Source organism: Cervus canadensis, chromosome 7, assembly GCF_019320065.1.
Source record: "Cervus canadensis isolate Bull #8, Minnesota chromosome 7, ASM1932006v1, whole genome shotgun sequence".
Lineage (NCBI taxonomy): Eukaryota > Metazoa > Chordata > Mammalia > Artiodactyla > Cervidae > Cervus > Cervus canadensis.
In genome coordinates, this window is record NC_057392.1 from 55,320,013 (window position 1) to 55,341,971 (window position 21,959).

Consider the following 21,959-nt stretch of genomic DNA (forward strand, 5'->3'; position numbering starts at 1 on the left):
GCAGAACCTTGGGTGGAGATCTCAGTAGCTGTGCCTACTATTGGAGTTTGATTTTAGACATTTTACTAAGACCTCTTTGGCCACAGTAAAAAGAGACAGAGACTTTTGCTGAGGGAACAATTGCAATGGCCCTAGAATAATGAAGGCAGATGGTGAGATTTCAAATATATAAATTAGATCATGTCACCTCCTCGTTTACAACCCTCTATACTCCATTAGTCTCTCAGGTACATGCAACTCTTTTGTGACCCCATGGACTGTAGCCTGCCAGGCTCCTCTGTCCATGGTATAGTATTTCCCAGGCAAGAATGCTGGAGTGGGTTGAAATTTCCTTCTCCAGAGGATCTTCCCAACCCAGGGATCAAACCCACATCTCTTGTATCTCCTGCACTGACAGGCAGATTCTTTATCACTGAGCCCCCAGGGAAGTTCTCTATGCTCCGTGTGTGTGCTTAGTCGCTCAGTTGTGTCTGACCCTTTGCAACCCCTAGGGACTGTCACCTGCTAGGCTCCCCTCTCCTTTGGGATTCTTCAGGCAAGAATACTGGAGTGTGTTGCCATGTCCTCCTCCAGGGGATCGTCCCAACCCAGGGTTGGAACCCAGGTGTCCCACACTGCAGGCACATTCTTTACCGTCTGAACCACCAGCAAAGCCAAAGAATACTGGAGTGGGTAGCCTATCCCTTTGCCAGAGGATCTCCCTGACCCAAGAATTGAACCGAGGTCTCCTGCATTGCAGGTGGATTCTTTACCAGCTGAGCTCCCCAGGAAGCCTCTTCTAAACTCCATACCTGTCTGCTAACCTGTCTTCATCACAAATTCTTGTTTGTTTTTTTTTTACAGTACTTACTACTATATTAAATCACCTTATTTAATTGTTTGCATGTGAATTGTCTGTCTCCAATCCTAAAATAAGAGCACCATCAGATCCACAGCTATGTGTGTCTTACAGGCTTAGCTATGTATGTCTCCAGGCTTAGTACAGCACCTGGGACATAACAGGTGCCCACAAAGTGTTTACAGAGTGATTAATGAGACCTTGACCTTGAGAAATGGTAATGAGGACAGAGAGGAGATGGCCTTTAAAGACAGAAAAACAGATCTCCCTTTGCAGATTCATTATGCACTTCATGAGTGAATGCTCAGTGGTATTCATCACATAGAGGATGAAGTTATGCTCTTACCTGACTGACGTTACTATCCACATCTGAGAATTTTTATGACAGGCAACCCTATCTTTCCTCTTGCCCTCTTTGCTCCAAGTATTTCCACAATTTATCAGTCTCTGGAATGTAACCATCTAGGGATCCTCTCCTTGAGCTTCTGTGCCACTAAACTTGTGGGATAGACTAGCTACTTTTCTCAGCATTTCAGTTTCTTCAACTATAAAACAAGAGTGCTAGACCAGCACCCATAACGCTTTTCAACTTTCATGCAATGATTCTCAAGTTTCCTTAGCTTGGGCAAGGGTTCCTCTCTGTATTCTTCTTTTTTTTTTTTTTTGAATATACGAACAATGATGATATACAAAATCTCATAAAACAAAATACCTCTTTTATATTCCTCTGCTGTCCCTTTCTATTTCTAGCCATAAGTATTTTTACAGTCATAATCAAAGCGCATGTACAATTTTGCGTTCTACTCTTATCCTTGAACATTATTTGTTATATGCCTTTCATGTTGTCACAAAGTCCTCCCATTTATCATTTTAATGGCTACATAATTTTCCACGGAGTTAATATATCATAAATTATTTAAGCATTCCCAAACTGTGGGGAATTTGGGTTCTTTCCAGGTTTTGAAATTATAAAGGACTTTGAACATACAGTTTTTCTTTTCTTTTTGGGAGTGATTTTCCTTAGGATAAATCCCTCAGAGTGGGATTATTAGATGGGTTTTATGACTCTTGAAAAGTATTGCCAAATGGCTCTCCAAAAGGATTGTTTCAATTTGTAGTCAATTTGTGTTCCATGCACGAGTGTGCCAGTTTCACAGAAACCTTGCCAGCATGTTTTTAAAAATCAATTTCCTTTATTTTTTTCAAGTTGAACTTGTATGAAATGGGGCTTCCAATACAGCTTGACTGTTGCTGTATTGGAACTATTGTCCGTCAGACTAAAGTTATAATACAGTGCTTGGCAAGTAGAAGCACTCAGTAACCAGTATTGCAATAGAAAGAGGGATCTTAGGAGAGCCATGCATGCTTGTCCTACCTCAAACTCAATTTTTTTTCTATCATGGTCTCCCGTTAAGCTCACTACAGATACATACGCCTTACTTTTGAGGTTTCCTCCAACTGAAGTGCCACCAAATATCCTATTCCAAGGTGGCCAAGGCTCCTTAGACTTAGAAGTCATTGGTCAAGCTCCATCCCTTGCTGATTTTCTCTTTCCTTCAATTTCTGCCAGGAGGTAGTCCTCACTAGAGATGGGACGCTAACTTCTTTCCCCTGAAAAATGCTGTTTGTAGTGATCGGAAGTCATTCTCCATAGCTTCTCATTTCTCATATTTCCCAAGATAGCCCATTGACTATTGGAAGGTGGTAAATTAGTTTCCCAGTGGTATTTTCTTCTTCAAGTTGGATATTTTGTTTTAAATCTATCCCTTATCCCATTCAGATTTTCATAGTCCTATTTGCTCCCCTCTGAGTTACAGTTTGTAAAGTTGTCCCTTTAAGCGTTGAGACTTTTAATTAATTAAAATTTACTGAGCACCTTCTGAGTGACAAGCAAGATATGAAGATGAATAAGCCTTAGTTTTTGGCCTCAGTATGCCTAGAGTCCAGTGGATCAGAGAGGAATCCAACTGTTTAAGATTTTGGTCTTAGAGAACTCGAAGGCAGCATTGAAACTCATAGAAAGATATTCCAAAGCCTGAATTTCTGAGCTTCTGACCATGCGAAGAGTTCTGACCTAGGAAGAGTAGGAGATGACCTACTGAGTGTTCTGGAGTGGGTGAGGGAGGATTCTAGGAGTCATTGAAAGGATCAGACAAGTTAGGATTTGCTGTTCTGTGGATCATAAATTATCAGAATTGGAAGAGACATCTACAGATAAATTAAATAACCCAACCCTACTCATTACTATACATGAAGAAACTGACTTCTAGAGAAGTTGAGTGACATAACAGAGCTGATTCAGGGCCACATCAAGGACGGAAGCTAACACACCAAGGCAGATGCATGATCGAGGCTGCTGGCTACTTAAGGAGTTGGTACAAGTTTAAGTAAAGCTAGTTTCTTAGGGTGGAGAAGGCAATGGCACCCCACTCCAGTACTCTTGCCTGGAAAATCCCATGGATGGAGGAGCCTGGTAGGCTGCAGTCCATGGGGTCGCTAAGAGTTGGATACAACTGAGTGACTTCCCTTTCACTTTTCACTTTCATGCATTGGAGAAGGAAATAGCAACCCACTCCAGTGTTGTCGCCTGGAGAATCCCAGGGATGGGGGAGCCTGGTGGCCTTCCGTCTTTGGGGTCTCACAGAGTCGGACATGACTGAAGCGACTTAGCAGCAGCAGCAGCAGTTTCTTAAGGAGGAAGAAAGGGAGCCTACCATTAACCAACAAGAAGAGGATTGGAGAAAAGTCTAATTCTGGTCTTCCGTTGTTGGGTGACCTGAGTTATGTCACTCAACTTCTCTGGAAGTCAGTTTCTTCATGTATAGTAATGAGTAGGGTTGGGTTATTTATCTGTAGATGTCTCTTCCAACTCTGATAATTTATGATCCACAGAACAGCAAATCCTAACTTGTCTGATCCTTTCAATGACTCCTCGAATCCTCCCTCACCCACTCCAGAAAAGCACAGAAAATGAGATGGCCTCTTTGGTCATCAGACAGATGTTGGCAAGCCACTGGGCCTCCATGGCCTCTGTAGTCACTGTGGTGATCATGCCCGGTTGCAGCTAAAATGTGTTGCTGGCAAGATGTGTACCCTGTTTGCAGAGCCTGGACTCTGGCTGCTGCCTCTTACTTCCTCTCATTAAGGCAAAGCACCACTTTATTTTGTTTTGTTTTCCCTGCATGTTTTGAGTTTGCTGCTTCCCAGCTCTTGTTATTAGAACAGACATAATTAATAACTCCTGGCACATGGAGCAGCCAGATTGGACAATCTGCCTTTTGCTTTCTCGAACTGTCTTCTTCTGAACAATCTGCAAGCCTGAATTTATAGCCTGGACCCCATACAGTGGATTGTTTTCTAATCCCCAGAAAGAATCAGGAACTCACCACATTGCCAGCTTGAAAAAATAAAATTTTCTTTGTAGTTCGTAGTGGAAGTTTTATTCAGTTAAGAACTGAAAGTGACATGTGGTCTTATCCTTTCTTAAACCTCTCCTGAAAATATGATTCTGTGGACATCTTTGGTCAGCATTCTAGAATTTTCCTTTTGGGATCATCAGGCATTGTTTCCTAAGGTCTAATCCACTCAATTTCTGTGGCAGCCCAGACCCATTACCTTTAAAGAAAGTGTTAGTCGCTCAGCTGTGTCTGACTGTTTCCGATCCCATGGACTGTAGCCTGCCAAACTCCTCTGTTTACAGAATTCTCCAGGTAAGAATACTAGAGTGGGTAGCCATTCCCTTCTCCAGGGGATCTTCCTGACCTAGGGATCGAACCCAGGTCTCCTGCATTGCAGGCAGATTCTCTATCATCTGAGCCACCAGGGAATCCCATTTCTTTAGTAGAGATTAAAAACAGAGTAGCCGTTCTTATTTTACTTTTTATTGTGACTGGAAAAAAATTATTAAATACCTTATCAGAGTTCTCTATTTGCCATCACAGTTCGTTGGCCTTTTCCACTTCAGGAAACATTCCAAAACATCAGGCATATCCAATCCTGTCATTTGGACTTTGGTTAATTTGTCCATGTTTGTTTAAATTAATAGAACCTAAATTGAACAGATGCAATCATTTAATAATATTCATTGAGCTACTACTTTTATCTTGGTGGCACGGAAGACACAAATTTGAATAAAATAAGATTTCTGCTCTCCAGTAGCTTACAGTTTATAATCATAGTAATTATAATGTAGGGCTGAGTTATATTGACTTACAGCAGTGGCAAAATTTGTTTGCTCTGTAGATCTCCTGGGGATCTTACAAAACTATTGAGGACTGTATCCTTGCCCCAAAGAAGTTCTGATTTAACTCATTCTGGAGTATATCCCAGGCCTTAAGAATTTAAAAAAATTCTCAGATTCTAATGTGCAAGCCACTTTGGGGGCCACTAGTATATTTGAAGGACTGAGATACATATATACTTGACATTTTAATAGAGAAATTGAGAAAGTCTTTACAGGATAGTTTAGTACAAATTTATATTGGGGATTCAGTTTATCAGTGAAGATCAACTTGCTGGGTTGTAGGTGATGCAGACTAGAAGGTGAACTTCAGCTCTGTCTCTTTGTGGCTGTGTGTCCCTGGGTGAGTTACCTTTTCTGAGGGACAGTCGTGGGCATCTTATATGAAGGAATGTAGGGTGCATGAAGGAAATAGTGGGAGGGAAGGTGGCAGGTGGGGGATGTAAGTTTTCCTTCAGTTCAGTCGCTAAGTCATGTCTGACTCTTTGCGACCCCATGAATTGCAGCATGCCAGGCCTCCCTGTCCATCACCAACTCCCAGAGTTTACCCAAACTCATGTCCATCGAGTTGGTGATGACATCCAGCCATCTCATCCTCTGTCGTTCCCTTCTCCTCCTGCCCCCAATCCCTCCCAGCATCAGGGTCTTTTCCAATGTGTCAACTCTTCGCCTCAGGTGGGATTTGTAGGAGGGCACGCCCAGAGGAGACACAAAGAAAGTGGTGAATGGGACATGTTATAGAGAAGACACTTTTCTTATTGTCTAAAACATCTCTCCTCTCCATCCAATCCACTCACCCAAATCAAAGCCAGCTCAGTTGAGTTCTTGTTATTCTAATAGAATTTTCTAGCAACAGAACACAAATCTATGGCTAAAGCTTCAGACCAGAGTCATGTCTGAGCAACCAACTCTCATGAACAGAATATATATGTAGCTCCTTCATTAGCTGCTTCTCATCTCTCTCTCTTCCTATTACTAAGACTCTGGCATTCCTATTGAAAACAAACACAATAAGAAAAAGAAAGTGTATCAAATATATAACAGAGCAGGCTTCCCAGGTGACCCAGTGGTAAAGAATCTGCCTGCCAAGGCAGGAGACACAAGAGACATAGGTTTGATCCCTGAGTCAGGAAGTAAGAGTAGAAAATGGCAACCTTCTCCAGTATTCTTGTTTGGAAAATTCTGTGGACAGAGGAGCCTGGCAGACTATGGTCCTTCGAGTCACAAAGGGTCAGACACAACTGACTATGCATGCACATACATGGATAGAATTAGAAATTGAGACTGAAGAAAAGGCTGAGAACAAAATACCTCTACTCTGAATCAATCCAGATCTGCCCAAGTTAGCATTAACTGCTTTTCATGATTCCATTGTAAGATTTATTTGAGTAACAAGTGGTTATTACACTGAGAATGTTGGTTCCTTGGCTCTGTCTTGAGGCCCATGACAGGATCAACAGGAAACAAACCTACCTCTACAAGCGAAGAAATAGTTTTGTTAGAGCAGACTGATGAATTCCAATCAGAATGTCACATAAGTTGCAAATGCATGGAGGAGAAAGCTGTAGACATTTTGTAGAACAGAATCAAGTCATAAAATATAGGGGCTAGAAAGGCCTTTGGAGTTCCTTTCATCCATCCTTCAATATGTGCAAATGAGGAGATGGGGGCTCAGAGTGGTAATGTGATTTGCACAGGATCACACAGTGAAATAACTGGTGGGTAATGGAGGGAGGTGAGGTGCTGTCTCCTCATGCTCATTTGCCATAAGATAAACAATCTCTTTGGTTTTTCAATCAGGAAGAATTGGTCTTTTCTGGAATTACAGCTTACCTTACAACCACTGAAACTTGTCATATACCTATATTGTGACCACGGGTTTTGTGCCATTTTGTAAATCAACCTGATTTCTTGAGTACAGTTTGTTGCTCCAGCACCATTACTTTGTCGAATTTCTTTTTTTTTTTTTTGCCATTTTTTAAAATGTTAATTTTACTTTGCTATAGGGCTTCCCACGTAGCTCAGTGGGTAAAGAATCTGCCTGCAATGCAGGAGACCTGGGTTTGATTCCTGGGTTGGGAAGATCCCCTGGAGAAGAAAATGGCAACCCACTCCAGTGTTCTTGCCTGGAGAATCCCATGGACAGAGGAGCCTGGCAGTCTACAGCCCATGAGGTCGCTAGAGTTGGACACCACTTACCACTATCTTTCTTTCTTTACTTTGATATATTAGAAGCATCAGTGCAAATTGTCTTAATTCCTTTGTAGAGTAAAAAGATAAATGATGTATATACTATTATTATCTTTGTTTTACGTGAGGAAACTGAGTCTCATAGAATTGAAGAAATTGCAGCTTCCCTAGCTCGTTAGTAAAGAATCTGGCTGCCAGTTTGGGAGACATGGGTTCACTCTCCTGTCCAGGAAGATCCCACATGTTGCAGAGCAACTAAGCCTGTGCGTCACAGCTATTGAAGCCCACACAGCATAGAGCCCGTGTTCCACAATATGAGAAGCCACAGCAATAAGAAGCCTGCACATAGCAACTAGAAAGTAGCCCCTACTTGCTGCACCTAGAGAAAAAGCCCGTGCAGCAAGGTGGACCTAGCACAGCCAAAAATAGATAAATAATATTTAAAAAAAAGAATTGAAGACGTTGCTTGAATCTCATAACTGGGCAAGTGGGAGGGATGAGGTTAAATCCAGGTCTGACTGATCCCACCCCTCATGCTCCTTCCCTACCCTGGGTGACTCTGGAGATATTTATTGCCCGGCAGTGGGAAAGCTGCCCAAGGTCTGCTGAATGGCCCGAGTGTGCTGATTTCCCACAGTGCTTTGCTGCTTTATTCTTTAGAAGTGCCTAATTATTTCACTCAGCGAGACCTCAAATCTTACTCCAAACAACTGGCTTCCAAAGAATTGGCTATTTTCCCTGTTTTCAATGTTGGGGAGAGAAACTCAACCAGCTATTTTTCTTTTTTACTCTAGGACTTTACGAAAACAAAAATAATCATATTACGATGTCAAAAATAAGTTTTAAATGTGCCAGTGTGGGAGAAAGACACCTCCTGTCTGGGAGAATCCAAAGGAATTTAAAGAGACTTCCGTGTGTTCTTTGTGTGAAATGTAGTGGCCACAGTTCAGATTAAGATGTTAACAGGACATTAATAAGAATGAGCTGGGGGATAAACACAGGATTGTGAAATAGGTTCCTAAAGTCATGTTAGTGAGAAGCACAGTATGTGATCGGGACTCTGTGCTGTCCTGTCCCTGTTATCAGGGCTGACCCCACAGAGACAGATTCCTCCCTGCTATTGCTGCTACTTAGTCAACTGCAGTACCTTATCAGCTCCCAGCTCTGAGCCAGATTTTTCAGCTGAGCAGAGGCACTAGTTTGTGCCCTTAAGAGCTCCAGGATGGTTGATGAATTTGGTGACAATGAGCAAAACTTATGCCCAAGAAACTATTAGAATTCATCTTACTGGGCAGGTTAAGTTTCAGGGCTGAATGAAGTGATGCTGGACTATGGTAAAGTCTTATAGTGGACGACGTGGTAAAGTGAATGTGGACGACGGTCAAGGCTTACAGTGATAGAGTTTGTAGAAACCTCAAATATTATAGTCTATACCTTCATTTTATATAAGAAGTTTCCAGGGAGGCTAAGAGAGGAAGGTTTGACCCAGGGCCACTGCAGTTAATTCATTGTTATAATTATGGCTGCTTGTTAGGTAACAGATTCTGTACCATACATTTGACATATTCAACTTCTTATCCAATTTATGACACTGTGATGAGGTAGTTGTCATCCCCATTTGGAGATGAGAAAACTGAAGCATCAAGTTAGGAGTTGTTTGCCTGAGATCATACAGCTAGTAAGCTACAGAGTAGAGATTTGAATACCAGGGTGACTGACTCTGGGACTTCCCTGGTGGCTTGGTGGTAAAGAATCTGCCTGCCAATGCAGGAGCCTAGGAGATGCAGCTTCGATCCCCGGCTTGGGAAGATCCCCTGGAGGAGAGCATGGCAACCCACTCCAGTATTCTTCCCTGGAGAATCCCATGGACAGAGGAGCCTGGTGTGTTACAGTCCATAGCGTCGCAAAGAGTCGGCTATGACTGAAGCGACTTAGCATGCATGCATGCATAACTGACTTCAAAGTCCATCTTCCTTTAACCATTAACAGCAAAGCTGGGAGTGGCATCCAGAGCCAGGTTCACGCTTGGTAATGTTTTTCACGCAGGTAAACTTTGAGTATATTCAGTGACTTATTTGTTTTTTTATTTTTCTGAGGACCCACTACGAGCAGATCTTAGGCTAGACCCTGAGGATAGCAACAGTTAATAAGTGCAGATTCTCAGTCTCCTGGATCTTAAAGTATAATGGAGTGATTGACACTTGAACAGGAAAATTACAGTAGAGTGTGGTAAGTGTTGTTGTGGAGTATAAACAAGGGCTGTGGGAGATCAAGATAGAGCAAATAGTTCTGCCTGGAAGGAATGAGGGGTGACCTCATAGAGATGGTGAAATGAGAGTTGGGTCATGACATATGACTTAGTTTTTCTATCAGAGAGGGGAAGAGATACGTTCCAGAAAAGGGGAACAGCGTGTGCAAAAGCCCCAAATTGTGAAAGACATCAGTATGTTGGGGTAAGAAGTTCAGGGCAGTTACGTGAGGTGAGGAGGCAGGAGATGAAGTCTGAGATCAGATTGTAAAGGGTGTTATGTCCTCCCATCTAGGAATTTTGTCTCACTACTATAGGCAGTGGATCATCAACCTAGATTCCTAAGCTGAAACATGTCTTGGATAGATTTGCTCTTTGAGAAGATAACCCAAGAAGACATGGAAGACAAGGAGCAACTATTTCAGTGGTCCTGCTGGAAACTGATGAGGACTTGAGCCCAAGACATTGTGGATGGAGAGGCAGGATGAATGAGAGGTATTAAGTTCCCGAGTTGAGCTCCAAGGGGTATGATGACTGGTTTGTGGAGGGAGAGGAAAGGACATGTCTGAAGATGACCTTGTGACTTCTAGCTCTAGAGGTGGAGTGAAAATGATGCTCATAACTGGGACTGAACACAAAGGATGTAAAGCAGGATTATTAAAGTTTGGAAGAGAGGTGGGGGAAAGGAATTCTCTTTCAAGCCTGCTGTTTTTTTAAGCTTTTGCAAAAACACCCCACTGGAGATTCCAAGGGCATTTGGGAAGACAAATATGATGGTTGGGAGAGGAGATGTAGCTTGAGAAGGAGACCTCAGGATATCGATGGTACTTAACACTCTCAAATCTATTGAGCATCCCTTGGAGGGTGTATGGCACTGGACCATGAGTGTATCCTATGTTCCCTCTCAGACCCAGAGTCCCTTAAGCAGAAAGGGCTCCTGCAGGGCGGGTTCTCAGGGCAGGTCACCCTGGCTTCCTCGAGTGGGATGTGGACCCATGCCTTCATTCTGATGACAGAAGCTGATGACAAAGTTGCTATTAATTTACAATTTTTTTCAAATAATTTTCTGAAATTATTAACCTAAAAACTATGTATTGAGAGCATAATGGCTGGTGGGGCATGGAGGGATGAGTCACACACAATCTCTGTCTTCAAGGTGTTTCTGTCTAATATTAGGGGGAGCTAAAGAGCAAATTAAAAAAAAGTATGAAAATGCTTTAGCAGGGCGCCTGACTTAATAGGTGAGAAATTATTTTAATTTAAGAAATGATATCCATAAGTATCTGAGAGAAGGGATAAAGATGGTTCTGAGGAAGAGGAGATTCCTAGATTTATCAGAGGTGTGAGGGAAGGCTTCTTGGAAGAGGTGGGATACAGGCCTGAGGTGTGGGCAGAGTTGGAGCAGGCAGAAGTGGCAGTTGTCCGGGACCCAGACACATTGTCTGCTAAGAAATGATGTGCACAGGTGGGACCAGTTGTTAAGAAATTCCCCAGGCCAGTGGAGTGGCTCTGGTCCCACAGCAATAGAGCACAAGAACTGAGACTCACCCCAGACACTGGGTTCACAGGGCTGAGCCACCGGAAGCAGGACTAGTTCCCAAGAAGGGTCAGAGGGCTCCAGCGCCCCCATCCCTGCCCCCATCTTGACTCATTGTGGGACGAAGCTGTTTTAGTGCTTCATTTCCCTTGGTCAAACCAGGACGATTTGAATGCACCTGCCTCTCTTCCGTCCCCACTGCACAGTTGAGGGTGGCCGTTGTGAGAGGCAGGGAGCGTTTCCTAATTGCGGTCCTGTGGCCGGAGCGCCACGTGAGGGCTCTTGGCGGTCTCACTCAAATGAGGTGGGGGCCGGCTGACTGCTCAGCCACACTTGGAGGACGCCTTGGTTATTCCTTCTCACTAGACCTCTGGTCTGGCTTTGAAGCTGCACATTTCAGAAGCTCGCTGTTGCTCTTTTAAAAAAGGTGAGGGGAGGAAGTGGGGGTGAGGGGTGAGAGGAGTCCCGCCTGCCCAGTCACTGCTAGGTCTCTCGGCATCTCGCTCTGTGTCCCCACCAGTGACCTCCCAGCACCCCCTCACCACCAAATCAGACACATCTGAAATGCAGAGCAAATGTGCTTGTTGAAAAAAAGAAGAAAGATGGGGGGAAAAAACAGTAAAAGCTACAAAATATCACCATGCATCTGGAAGGGTCTTAGGGTCCTTTCACACCAACTGAACTTTCCTGGGAATGCTTACTTCATCGCTCAAGGGGTCACCCTCTTTTGCTGCAGGGGTGGAGGACCTTGGCTTTTCCATTCAGAACACGGCTCCCACCAGCCACACCTGCACAGTGGCCAAGAAACCACAGAAGCCTGAGCCGCCGTCCCCAGGACTGCGAGACAGTTGGGGTCAGTGCTTTACACGCAGCAATTAGAGGTGTTGACCTGTTTGAATCCTCTTGGTCTCCAGGGCCCTTGATGATGATGATGATAAGAATGATGATGAGAATAATGCCACCAATAACTCTCTGAAGTTGTGAGTCATACTGCTACAAAGCACTTTCACATTTATTGACTCATTTTCTGTCAACAGCACTGGAGATCCCAGTTGCCTTCATGGTATCCCCAAAAGATAAACTACCACCTCTAGCAAAGTGAACTTAAATGTGGATTCATCATTTAGAGCTGCACAGGGTGGAACTTTTCCGATTTACATTGTGGTCTTGCCCTCACCATCTGGGTGACCTTGGACAAATCACTTCATCCCTCCTAGACCTTAGCTTCTTCATATGTAAAATGTGTTAATAATAACAGTCTCAGAGGGCTATTGTAGGGATTTAAATGACTTCATGTAAATAGAAAAGGACATTATAGCCTCTACAGCATTATGCAAATATTAATTACCATCTATACCAGGGTGAGCTATTTGCAAAAAAATGAATGTAAATATAGTTTTGAGATGGCCAGCGTGATGTGCCTGAGAGAGCACTTTACTTGGAATCAGAAGACACGGGTTCTATTTTGGCTTCTACACGTCAGGTGGCAGCCAAGAGTGTGGCTTTCAGACAGACAAACACAGCCATGCACGTGATGCACTTACCAGTAAAAAAACGGCTACCACCATCCACCTGCCACCCTGTCACCTGTAGCAGGTTGAATAATGGCCCCAATGGTGCCCATATCTTAATCCCAGAAAGCTATGACTATATTACCTTCCATGGTAAAAGGACTTTATAGGTGTGATTACATTAAGGATCTTGAGATGGGAAGGTTATCTTGGATTATCCAGATGGGTTCGATGTGAGCACAAAGGTCTTTGTAAGAGGGATGTGAGAGAGTCAGGGTCAGACAGCTGGCTATATGACAATGGGGGCAGAAATTAGGGTAATGGTCTTTGAAGATGGAGCGGGAGACCAAAAAGTACAAATAGCCTCTAGAAGCTGTAGGGAGCAAGGAAACAGCTTCTCCTATAGAGCTTCCCTGGTGGCTCAAGGGGTAAAGAATCTGCTTGTGATGCAGGAGACTTAGATTTGATCCCTGAGTCAGGAAGATTCCCCTGGAGAAGGGAACGGCTACCCACTCCAGTATTCTTGCCTGGCAATTCCATGGACAGAGGAGCCTAGCAGGCAACGAGTCAGACACAACTGAGCAACTAACACTTTCACTTTCATAGAGCTTCCAGAAAGAACCTTCTCTGCTAACATCTTTGAATTTAAAGCCTAGAAAAACCAACTTTGGACTTCTGGCTTGCAGAACTGTAAGGGAACAGCTTTGTGTTGTTTTAAGCCATCTGTGATGGTAATTCATTATAGCAGCAAGAGGAAACTCATACGCCACTTTTACCCTAAACTCCCTAGTTCATAAGCACTGGGGCTCCTGTGTTCTTTCTCCCAATCTGTACCTAGCATCTGAGTAGGCTAGTGGGCAGTGCTGAAGCATCCCTCCATCCGCTTCCCATCTTGGATGGACCAGCATGCTGCTCAGGCATTGCTGAAATTGGAAACTGGTAAACTTCTTGACTCTGTACCTTGAATTAGCCAGAGATCTTCTGGGGGTGTGGTGTCTAAGGAAACACACCTTGATGGTGGGTAAGTCACTTAGCTCTCAGACAGTCTATTTTCTCATCTATCATTTGGGGATAAAATTTCCCTCCATGTCTACTTCACAAGGTAGTTGAGAGACTGAACAGAAATGTTAGTAATGAAAGCTTTTGTGACCTATAAAATATTCAGCAAGTGCAAACTCTTACACCATCATCATCATTATTAGAAACAATGTTTTCCAGCTTAATCTCTTCTGCAATCAACATACATGTGACCAACACTCTGGTTCTAAAGAAGAGGAAAAAGTTTTTGTAAGGGGAATATTCAGGTGGGCATTGGATTTTGGACATTTGGATTTCCCATGAACTTTCACTTTCAATATGGACCTAGAACTATTTAAAAAAAAAAAAAAAACAGATGTTTTGAGGACATTAAATGTCATTCAGTAATATTGCCCATTTGGAGATGGTAAGGTGGGGCAAATTTCACTAGCCTTTCTCTTTGTGGAGCTAAAAATAAAAATGACACTTTGCGAATCAGTAACAGGGTCATCTGAAAACAGAAGCTTTTAAAACATCTTTCAGCCACAAGACTGCTGAGAGTGGAGACTCTGAGTGTTACTGCAGAACTATGCTTGTGCATCTTGCCACCGAACAATGGAAACCCCCACTAGTTATGAGCTCTTTCTCAAACATTAAAACCACAATTTACCTAAAACTCACCCTCGACCCTCAGAATGGTTTATGCACTACGACCTCAGTAACCTTCTCTGGCCAGATTAGAATCAGAAAATATCGAGCATTCGTCTGGTAAATTTGAACAGAGAGTAGAAAATGTTAGAATGCAAGGGGAAGGAGTTGGTGGAAGGGAAATAACATTTCTCAACCACTTAGTTCAAGATGCAAGACTATACTTTTCCATACATAGTAACTAATGTAATGCTCACTACAACCTCTGTATGTAGCTGTTATCCTCATTTTACAGATGTAGAAGGTTGGGGTCAGGAAGATTAAGTAACTTTACAGAACATCACAGTTGAATGTGGTAGAGCTGGCTTTTCAGACCACTTCTAGTTCATACCTTTACAAAAGAAGGAATAGGAGAGGACTGATTGCCCTGAAATCATGTATTTACTTACTTTGTGTCCCTAGTGCTACTGCTGCTAAGTCACTTCAGTCGTGTCCGACTCTGTGCGACCGCACAGACGGCAGCCCACCAGGCTCCCCCATCCCTGGGATTCTCCAGGCAAGAACACTGGAGTGGGGTGCCATTTCCTTCTCCAATGCATGAAAGTGAAAAGTGAAAGTGAAGTCGCTCAGTCGTGTCCAACTCCTAGAGACCCCATGGACTGCAGCCTACCAGGCTCCTCCATCCATGGGATTTTCCAGGCAAGCGTACTGGAGTGGGGTGCCATTGCCTTCTCCCTTTGTGCCCCTACAACTTCTAAAATTTAGGTTCACTAACAGGTTTTCACTCTCCCCTTTGAAACCACCTCTGAGCTCTTTAAGTCCTTACAAACCCAAGAGAACTAAGTAACACTCCAGGACCTTCTTCCTTGAACCACCCCAGATGTGATACTAAAAGGTGTATTACCTGGCCTTCTGAGTGTGTTGAGGCCTGAGACTTTCCCATAACAGGTGCAAGTTCCTTCCTTGACTCTTGGCCAGGTTTTACTTTGTGATGGTTCAGTAGCCACTGGAAGTGTCAAGCAGAAGTTTTGTAAGATTTTTCCCTGTGCCCAATGAAAGGAGTGAAAAGCCATATATTGGCTTTGAAGCCACAATACTGGAGGTCAAGGCCCAAGTAGGCTATTGTCTCAGGGTGCAATTATGGGCCAAACAGGAGTGGGCTAGGTAACTTCCCCTAGTGGGAATTTCTCATTTCCAAGAGATTGGTTTGATTGGGTTGGTTGAAGTCCGAAATATATGTTAGTGAGGGAAGTTCTAAATGGATTCTGGCTTTGGCAGTGAAATATAAACTCTTATTTGCTCATGGATAATTCAAAACCATCCACACCCCTTCCCAAGCGGGTGCATCTCATGTTAATTTGAGAGTGATGCTCCACTGAAATGCTGTCAGGTTGTGATCAGCTGAATGGGTACCAAGCTGGTGGAGCTAAAGGCAGAAAGAAGGTTGGTTAGGGGCAGCGGGCAAATGGAGCAGACTCTTAGGGAACAAAGATAGGCTATAAGTGGACAGGAAACTAAAGCAGGTTATGGACTCCGTTATCTCATGAGATGGTGCAGTCCAGGGCCAGGCTCTAGAAAGCAGAAGACCTGGACTCTGGTTCCAAATGGACCATGTGCTCCTTGGACCTGTCCAAGTCATTCAGGCTCTTTTGATATCATTTTCCTCAACTGAAAGAGGGATAATGATGTCTTCCCAGCTGCCTCACAAAGCTGTTGTAAAGATTAAAATGAAATGGTATGTGTGAACTTTCTCAGAAGAATGTGGAGTGAGCGTTTTATGCATATAAAATAAATATTATAGATTTTTACATAATAAAAAGCATTATCTGTACAGCCTTCTCAATTGGTGCTGTGGAGAAACGATTCTTAATCCCATTTTCCTATTCGGGGAAACCAGGTCTGAGGTGTTGTGATCTTCCTAACAGCATTTATGTGACGGAACCAGGGCACATTGCTATTAACTAGGGGGAGAAAGGAACACAGCTGAGGGTTTTCATGGGTATGGGAGATGCCCGGGCAGTAATCAGATTCAGTGGTAGGATGGAGGAAGGGGCATGTGCCGATCGCTATGGTTACAACAAAGCACCTTGAAATTCAGGGATTTCCGCTGTGGGTGAGGAGTTTGGGAGGGGCTGGGCTAGGCAGTTCTAGCTCAGGAGCTCTCATGTGGTTTCAGACAGAAGCTAGAGCTGGAAGAGTTGGGGAGGGGGATACAGGAGGAGCTGGGAGCAGACCAGGCATCTCTCAGGACCCCTCCATGTTGGTCTCTCTGTAAGAGGACCACACAGCATGGCAGCTTCAGGGCAGTTGGACTGCTTCCTTGGCAGCTCAGTACTCCACATGAACAAGGAGCAAACAGCATTGTTATCTTGAACAATGTAGCTTCAGAAATCATACATTAAAAAAAAAAAAAGAAATCATACATTGTCACTTATACTGTATTGAAATGATGACCATCCAGTCTTAACCCTACTCAGATTCAAAAGAAGACTTAGACCCCCATTCCAATGAGAGGCGTGGCAAGTTTCCTGAAGAACTCGTGGTATGGAAGAGATTGTTGCAGTCAACCTTCAAATAAACGCAGTCTGCCAAGGAAGGAATCCCGCAACACTATCAGAAGGAAGATTAGGGGTCTTGAATCCTGGGAGGAAAAAACAGTTACTTCTATACTGAGGGTGTTGACTATAAAACAGCCTCTTTTTTGACAGATGAGTCCCTTCACGAAGAGAAACTGAAGAAATGTCAAGAATGTCTTATCATGTAGCCAAAAAGTGTATTAAACTAGAAACGGGATTGGGGTATTATTAGGGAAGGTCCTGAAATTATATCTGGGCACACCAATTAGCTTGATGAGAAGCTCACAGAGAAGATATTTGTGGAAGCAAACAGAAAGAACTCTTTACAAATGCCCAGATCATAACTTACAAACTCAATTTCTTTTTTTTTTAATTGAAGTATACTTGATCTACAACGTTGTGCCAATCTTTGCTGTGTAGCAAAGTGACTCAGTTGTACACGTACACACATTCTTTTTTTAATATTCTTTTCCATTGTGGTTTATCACAGGATATTGAATAGAGTTCCCTATGCTTTATAATGGGAACCTTTACTGTTTATTCATTCTAAATGTAATAGAATAAGCCCCCTTCCTCCAGTTTTACAGATTAGCACACGGGTATTCACGGAGGTTAAGTGACTTACCTGGGATCTCCTGACTGATAATTGGCAGAACTGGGATGTGGAACCAGGTTACCACCCCCAAAACGGCCCTTTTCCACCCTACTGCGTTGTTTCCTAAATTGTCAAGTGACCTTGTATAATAGCTGCATCTTGTGTGTGCGTTCGTGTTCAGTCGTGTCTGACTCTTTGAGACCCTGTGGACTGTAGCTCACCAGTCTCCTCTGTCCGTGGGACTCTCTAAGCAAGGATGCTGGAGTGGGTTGCCATTTCCTACTCAAGGGGATCTTCCCGACCCAGGGATCAAACCTGTGTCTCCTGTATTAGCAGGGGGATTTTTTTACCACTGGGAAGCCCAATTTGCATCTACCAACCCAGCAACCTGAAGCTCCCAGTTCATCCCTCTCCATCTTCCTCTCCCCTTGGCAACCACAAGGCTGTTCTCTATGTCTATGCACACTCAATTTCTTGTGTGAAAGCCTTGGCAAGCTCAGGTTTTCTATATGATTTAGTTATCTGGGAACATCTTTATCTTGCCTCTGACTTAGCTGGAAATTGATGGATTCTGGATAGAAATCAAAGACCCTTTCCCATCCAATTAGCCCTCAATAAAACTATTGTTGAAAAAGAAACATTAATGCATCTATTAAGTCACTCTTGATTTAATTAATTTTATTTGTTTGTTTATTTTCGACTATTTCACCTTGTGCAGAGTACCCTAATATCTCCCGGAGCTAACAGACATGAGGAGAGTGTCCTGCCCTAGAGCTTCCCATTCCCTAGAAAAGAGGTGAGAGGAGCAGGGAGCTGTTGTGGCTTGAGAATGGAAGCCCAGGCCCAGATTTCGCAGGACTGAGGGTATTGTGCGAGAGACTGTGTTGCAATCCTGCTATGCATAGGACCTGGTTTAAACCCTGCCTCAAGCACATGGTTACTGGTGAGAGTTCTTGGGTTTCATGAGTTAAAAGAAACAAAGTATATGAAGCACTTGGCATGCAGACAGCATTCAGAAGAGTGCACTCTTGTTATTAGGCTCTGTGCTTTTATTATCATTTAATCCTAACATTGAAGTATGAATAATGACTTCCTGTTTACAAATCACTTTGGTATTTTTCATCTCATTTAACTATCAAAAATTTCACCATTCAGGCAATGTGATTATGCCCCCCCCACTCCAGTTTTACAGATTAGCACACGGGTATTCACGGAGGTTAAGTGACTTACCTGGGATCTCCTGACTGATAATTGGCAGAACTGGGATGTGGAACCAGGTTACCACCCCCAAAACAGCCCTTTTCCACCCTACTGCGTTGTTTCCTAAATTGCCAAGTGACCTTGTATAAGCTTTCTATGTCCTGTCCCCCAATCTGGGCTCCGATTTCTACATCTGCAAAGTGAGAGGGATTAAATCATGCCTGAGGTCCCCTCCAGGTCCCAGTGTCTCTGATTAAAAGCATATGTTCAGGAATGGATCCTGCTTGTTGCTAAACTCCGAGACGCACAAGGAGCCTGGGCTCAGGGGGCTGGAGGCTGGAGCTGCGCCTAAACACAGGCTGGCTTGGCGTTCCGTTCCGTATCTGGCTGCCAAAAGGCCAGAATTCTCTAGAGAACTGGAGTTCAATCTGGCCAACTTGTGATGGCCTTAAGTTATCCTCTGACCTTGAACTTCTGATTATCTGAAGCTTATTTTTATAAAGGCTTAGGAATAGGCAGTCTGTCTCTCTGGAGACCTGCTTCCTTTCTTACCTCCATTATGCACTTCCAGCAACAGGGAGTGGGAACTAGGAGTCAGGCAATCTGTCGGTAATTTTTGCCTCTGCTGCTGCCATTCTAATAATTCTGAGCAAGTCACATCCAAAGCAGGATTATAAAAAAGAGTTCCCCCTGTTGTAGAGCACGTGGAGCTCGGCTCAGGGTTGTGTGCCGGCCTGGTGTGGGAGGGAGGTTTGGGAGAGAATGGACACATGTATATGTATGGCTGAGTCCCTTCACTGCTCACCTGAGACCATCACAAACAACATTGTTAATTGGCTATACCCCAATACAAAATGTTTTTGGTGTTTAAAAAAAATAAAAATTAAATTAAACAAATAAAAGAGTTCCCCTAGTCGGAGGGCTGGTGAAGCCATGTGGCTTTCTCTTGGGGGAGGAAATGGAAGACCTAAGTTATATGAAACTTATCAGATTTGCTAATAATGTCTGATATTCAAGGCTGGTCCACTTTAATTACTTTAAAAAAAGAAAATTAACTTTCCTACTGTACTACAAAGGAAATAGGTGAGGAAAATGCTTTCTGTGTCTGTCCCCAAGAGCAGTCATAGGGCTCAAAGGTAATATCAGGTTTAAAGCATAATCCTCTTTCCTTCTGCATACCTCCTTCCCCATTTTTGATGGAATGTGAAGTGACTCAGGAAGTGAGTCTCTCAGAGCTGTGCTGGAAGGAGTCTGTCTGCACCTTGACCCAGTGTTGCTTCTTCTGGGTCAAGCATCTTGCTTTGAATCTCACCCCTCGCCTGGTTTCATTTTGCAGAGACTTGGGCAGGACATCCACCTGCTCCCCGGAGAAGGCCCTTCACACTCCACAAGGTTGGGAGTCCATGTAAATTCAGGCTGAGGGGCCCTCTCCACTAACCTCTCTGCCCTCTAAGTTAAGGAGTTGGTTTTGGTTTCATTTTACCAAAGAGAAGGAAGAAAGAGCCATTTGATCCTTGCTCCACTTCCAGGGTAGAGACTGCTCAGAGCCCTCTCCCACAGCTCTCTGCGTGCTGCCAGCATCCCAAGGGAATAGAGAAGAGGGTGATTGCAAGAGCCTTGGGACAGCAGTTTCACAATTCGCCATGGGGCCACAGGGCTGCTTGAAAGGGATGGCTCTAGCCACGTGGGGCAGTAAGCAGAATGCTGACCTGGACTTGGGTCACTGCTCACCACTAATGCACGGTGTCACCTTAGGCAAGCTACTGAACCTCTGTAAGCTTCTTTTCCCTCTCCTGTCAAACTTTAGAACAGAAAATTATCAGATTGAAAAGTACCTTGTGTTTCATCTAATCCAACATGTTTATTTTGCACACTTGGAAGCTGAAGACTAGAGAAGGGGAGGAACTTGCCTAATGTTACACAACAAGTAAATAACATGGTTGTTTCTAGAAAACAAAACCCCCATACCTCATGTTGCAGTGTTGCTTTCTCTTCTGGATAGTTTCCAAGGTTCAGCCAGCTCTAGGAGTCTATCACTCTAAAGACATAATCCCCTACCAGCTCTGGCTCTTGTCTTTGGGCTTGGGCTTTATTGGTCACCATGAACCTCCTCTGGAGCTCTTGGTGACACATTGGGTCTAGCTGTGTCCCTCATTGTAGAATTCTTCAATTTCATGTAAAGTTGGACAAATGTTCTACTTAGCAAGGCTTTTGGTTGTCCTGTTGTAATGCTTATAATGGCCTAGGCTCATCTTGCCTTTTCATACTGTTCATAGGATTCTCAAGGCAAGAATACTGAAGTGGTTTATAATTCTCTTCTCCAGTGCTGAAGAATTGCTTTCTGGAGGATCCAGTGCTTCTCCAGTGCATGGAAGAATTGATGCTTTTGAACTGTGGTGTTGGAGAAGACTCTTGAGAGTCCCTTGGACTGCAAGGAGATCAAACTAGTCCATCCTAAAGGAGATCAGTCCTGAATATTCATTGGAAGGACTGATGCTGAAGCTGAAGCTCCAATACTTTGGCCATCTGATGCAAAGAACTGACTCACTGGAAAAGCCCCTGATGCTGGGAAAGATTGAAGGTGGGAGGAGAAGGGGACGACAGAGGATGAGATGGTTGGATGGCATCACTGACTTGATGGACATGAGTCTGAGCAAGCTCCAGGAGATGGTGAAGGAGAGGGAAGACGAGGGTGCTACAGTCTATGGGGTCGCAAAAATTCGGACACGACTGAGCAACAGAATTGAACTGAGGCTCATTTTGGACAAAACTTCAGACAGAGTGTTGAGTAAGATCAGGGTCAGTTTAGCAAATTGGCCTTGTACATAGACAGAGTTGCAGTAACCTTCAAGAGACCCATGTTCTACATCCAGCTTAACCCCAAGTCACTTTGTGACCTTGAGCAAGCCTCATTCTCTTTCCAAACCTCAATCTCCCCATTCTTAAAACAAGCTGATTAAACTAAATAACCCCTAAGGTAGCTCTTGTTCTGGTATTCCCTATCAGAATATTACCCAATCTTTTAATTCCTTAGGGAATCTTGCTTAGAATCTAGGAGAATTATCTTTGCACAGGAAGTCGGGGAATGCTTGCAGAATCGTAAAACAAATATTAGGAAAAAACATAAGAATATTGTGTTGTTCTGTGCTTTTGGCTCATATTTCTAAGGTCCATGTCAAAAATTTGCAGCACAACCACATTTTAATTTTCATATATAGAGAGGAAGCAGGGGAAATAGGAGTAACAATTGCTATGAAAATTAACCATGCTCTATCAAAATATGATTGCATTTGGTAGGCCATGTATCCTCAGTTTCCTGAACATACATCCTGCCTTCACAGATCATATCTGCTGGAGAT

At 43.6% G+C, this 21,959-nt stretch overlaps 1 long non-coding RNA gene across 1 annotated transcript; it reads left to right on the forward strand.

Annotated features, from left to right (window-relative positions):
- Positions 1 to 9,371: 9,371 nt before the first annotated feature.
- Positions 9,372 to 21,039, forward strand: LOC122445260. The gene is made up of 4 exons (XR_006270494.1): positions 9,372 to 9,497; positions 9,812 to 10,011; positions 11,790 to 11,906; positions 20,925 to 21,039. It is a non-coding gene; the product is annotated as an uncharacterized LOC122445260 (long non-coding RNA).
- The last annotated feature ends 920 nt before the right edge of the window (positions 21,040 to 21,959 follow it).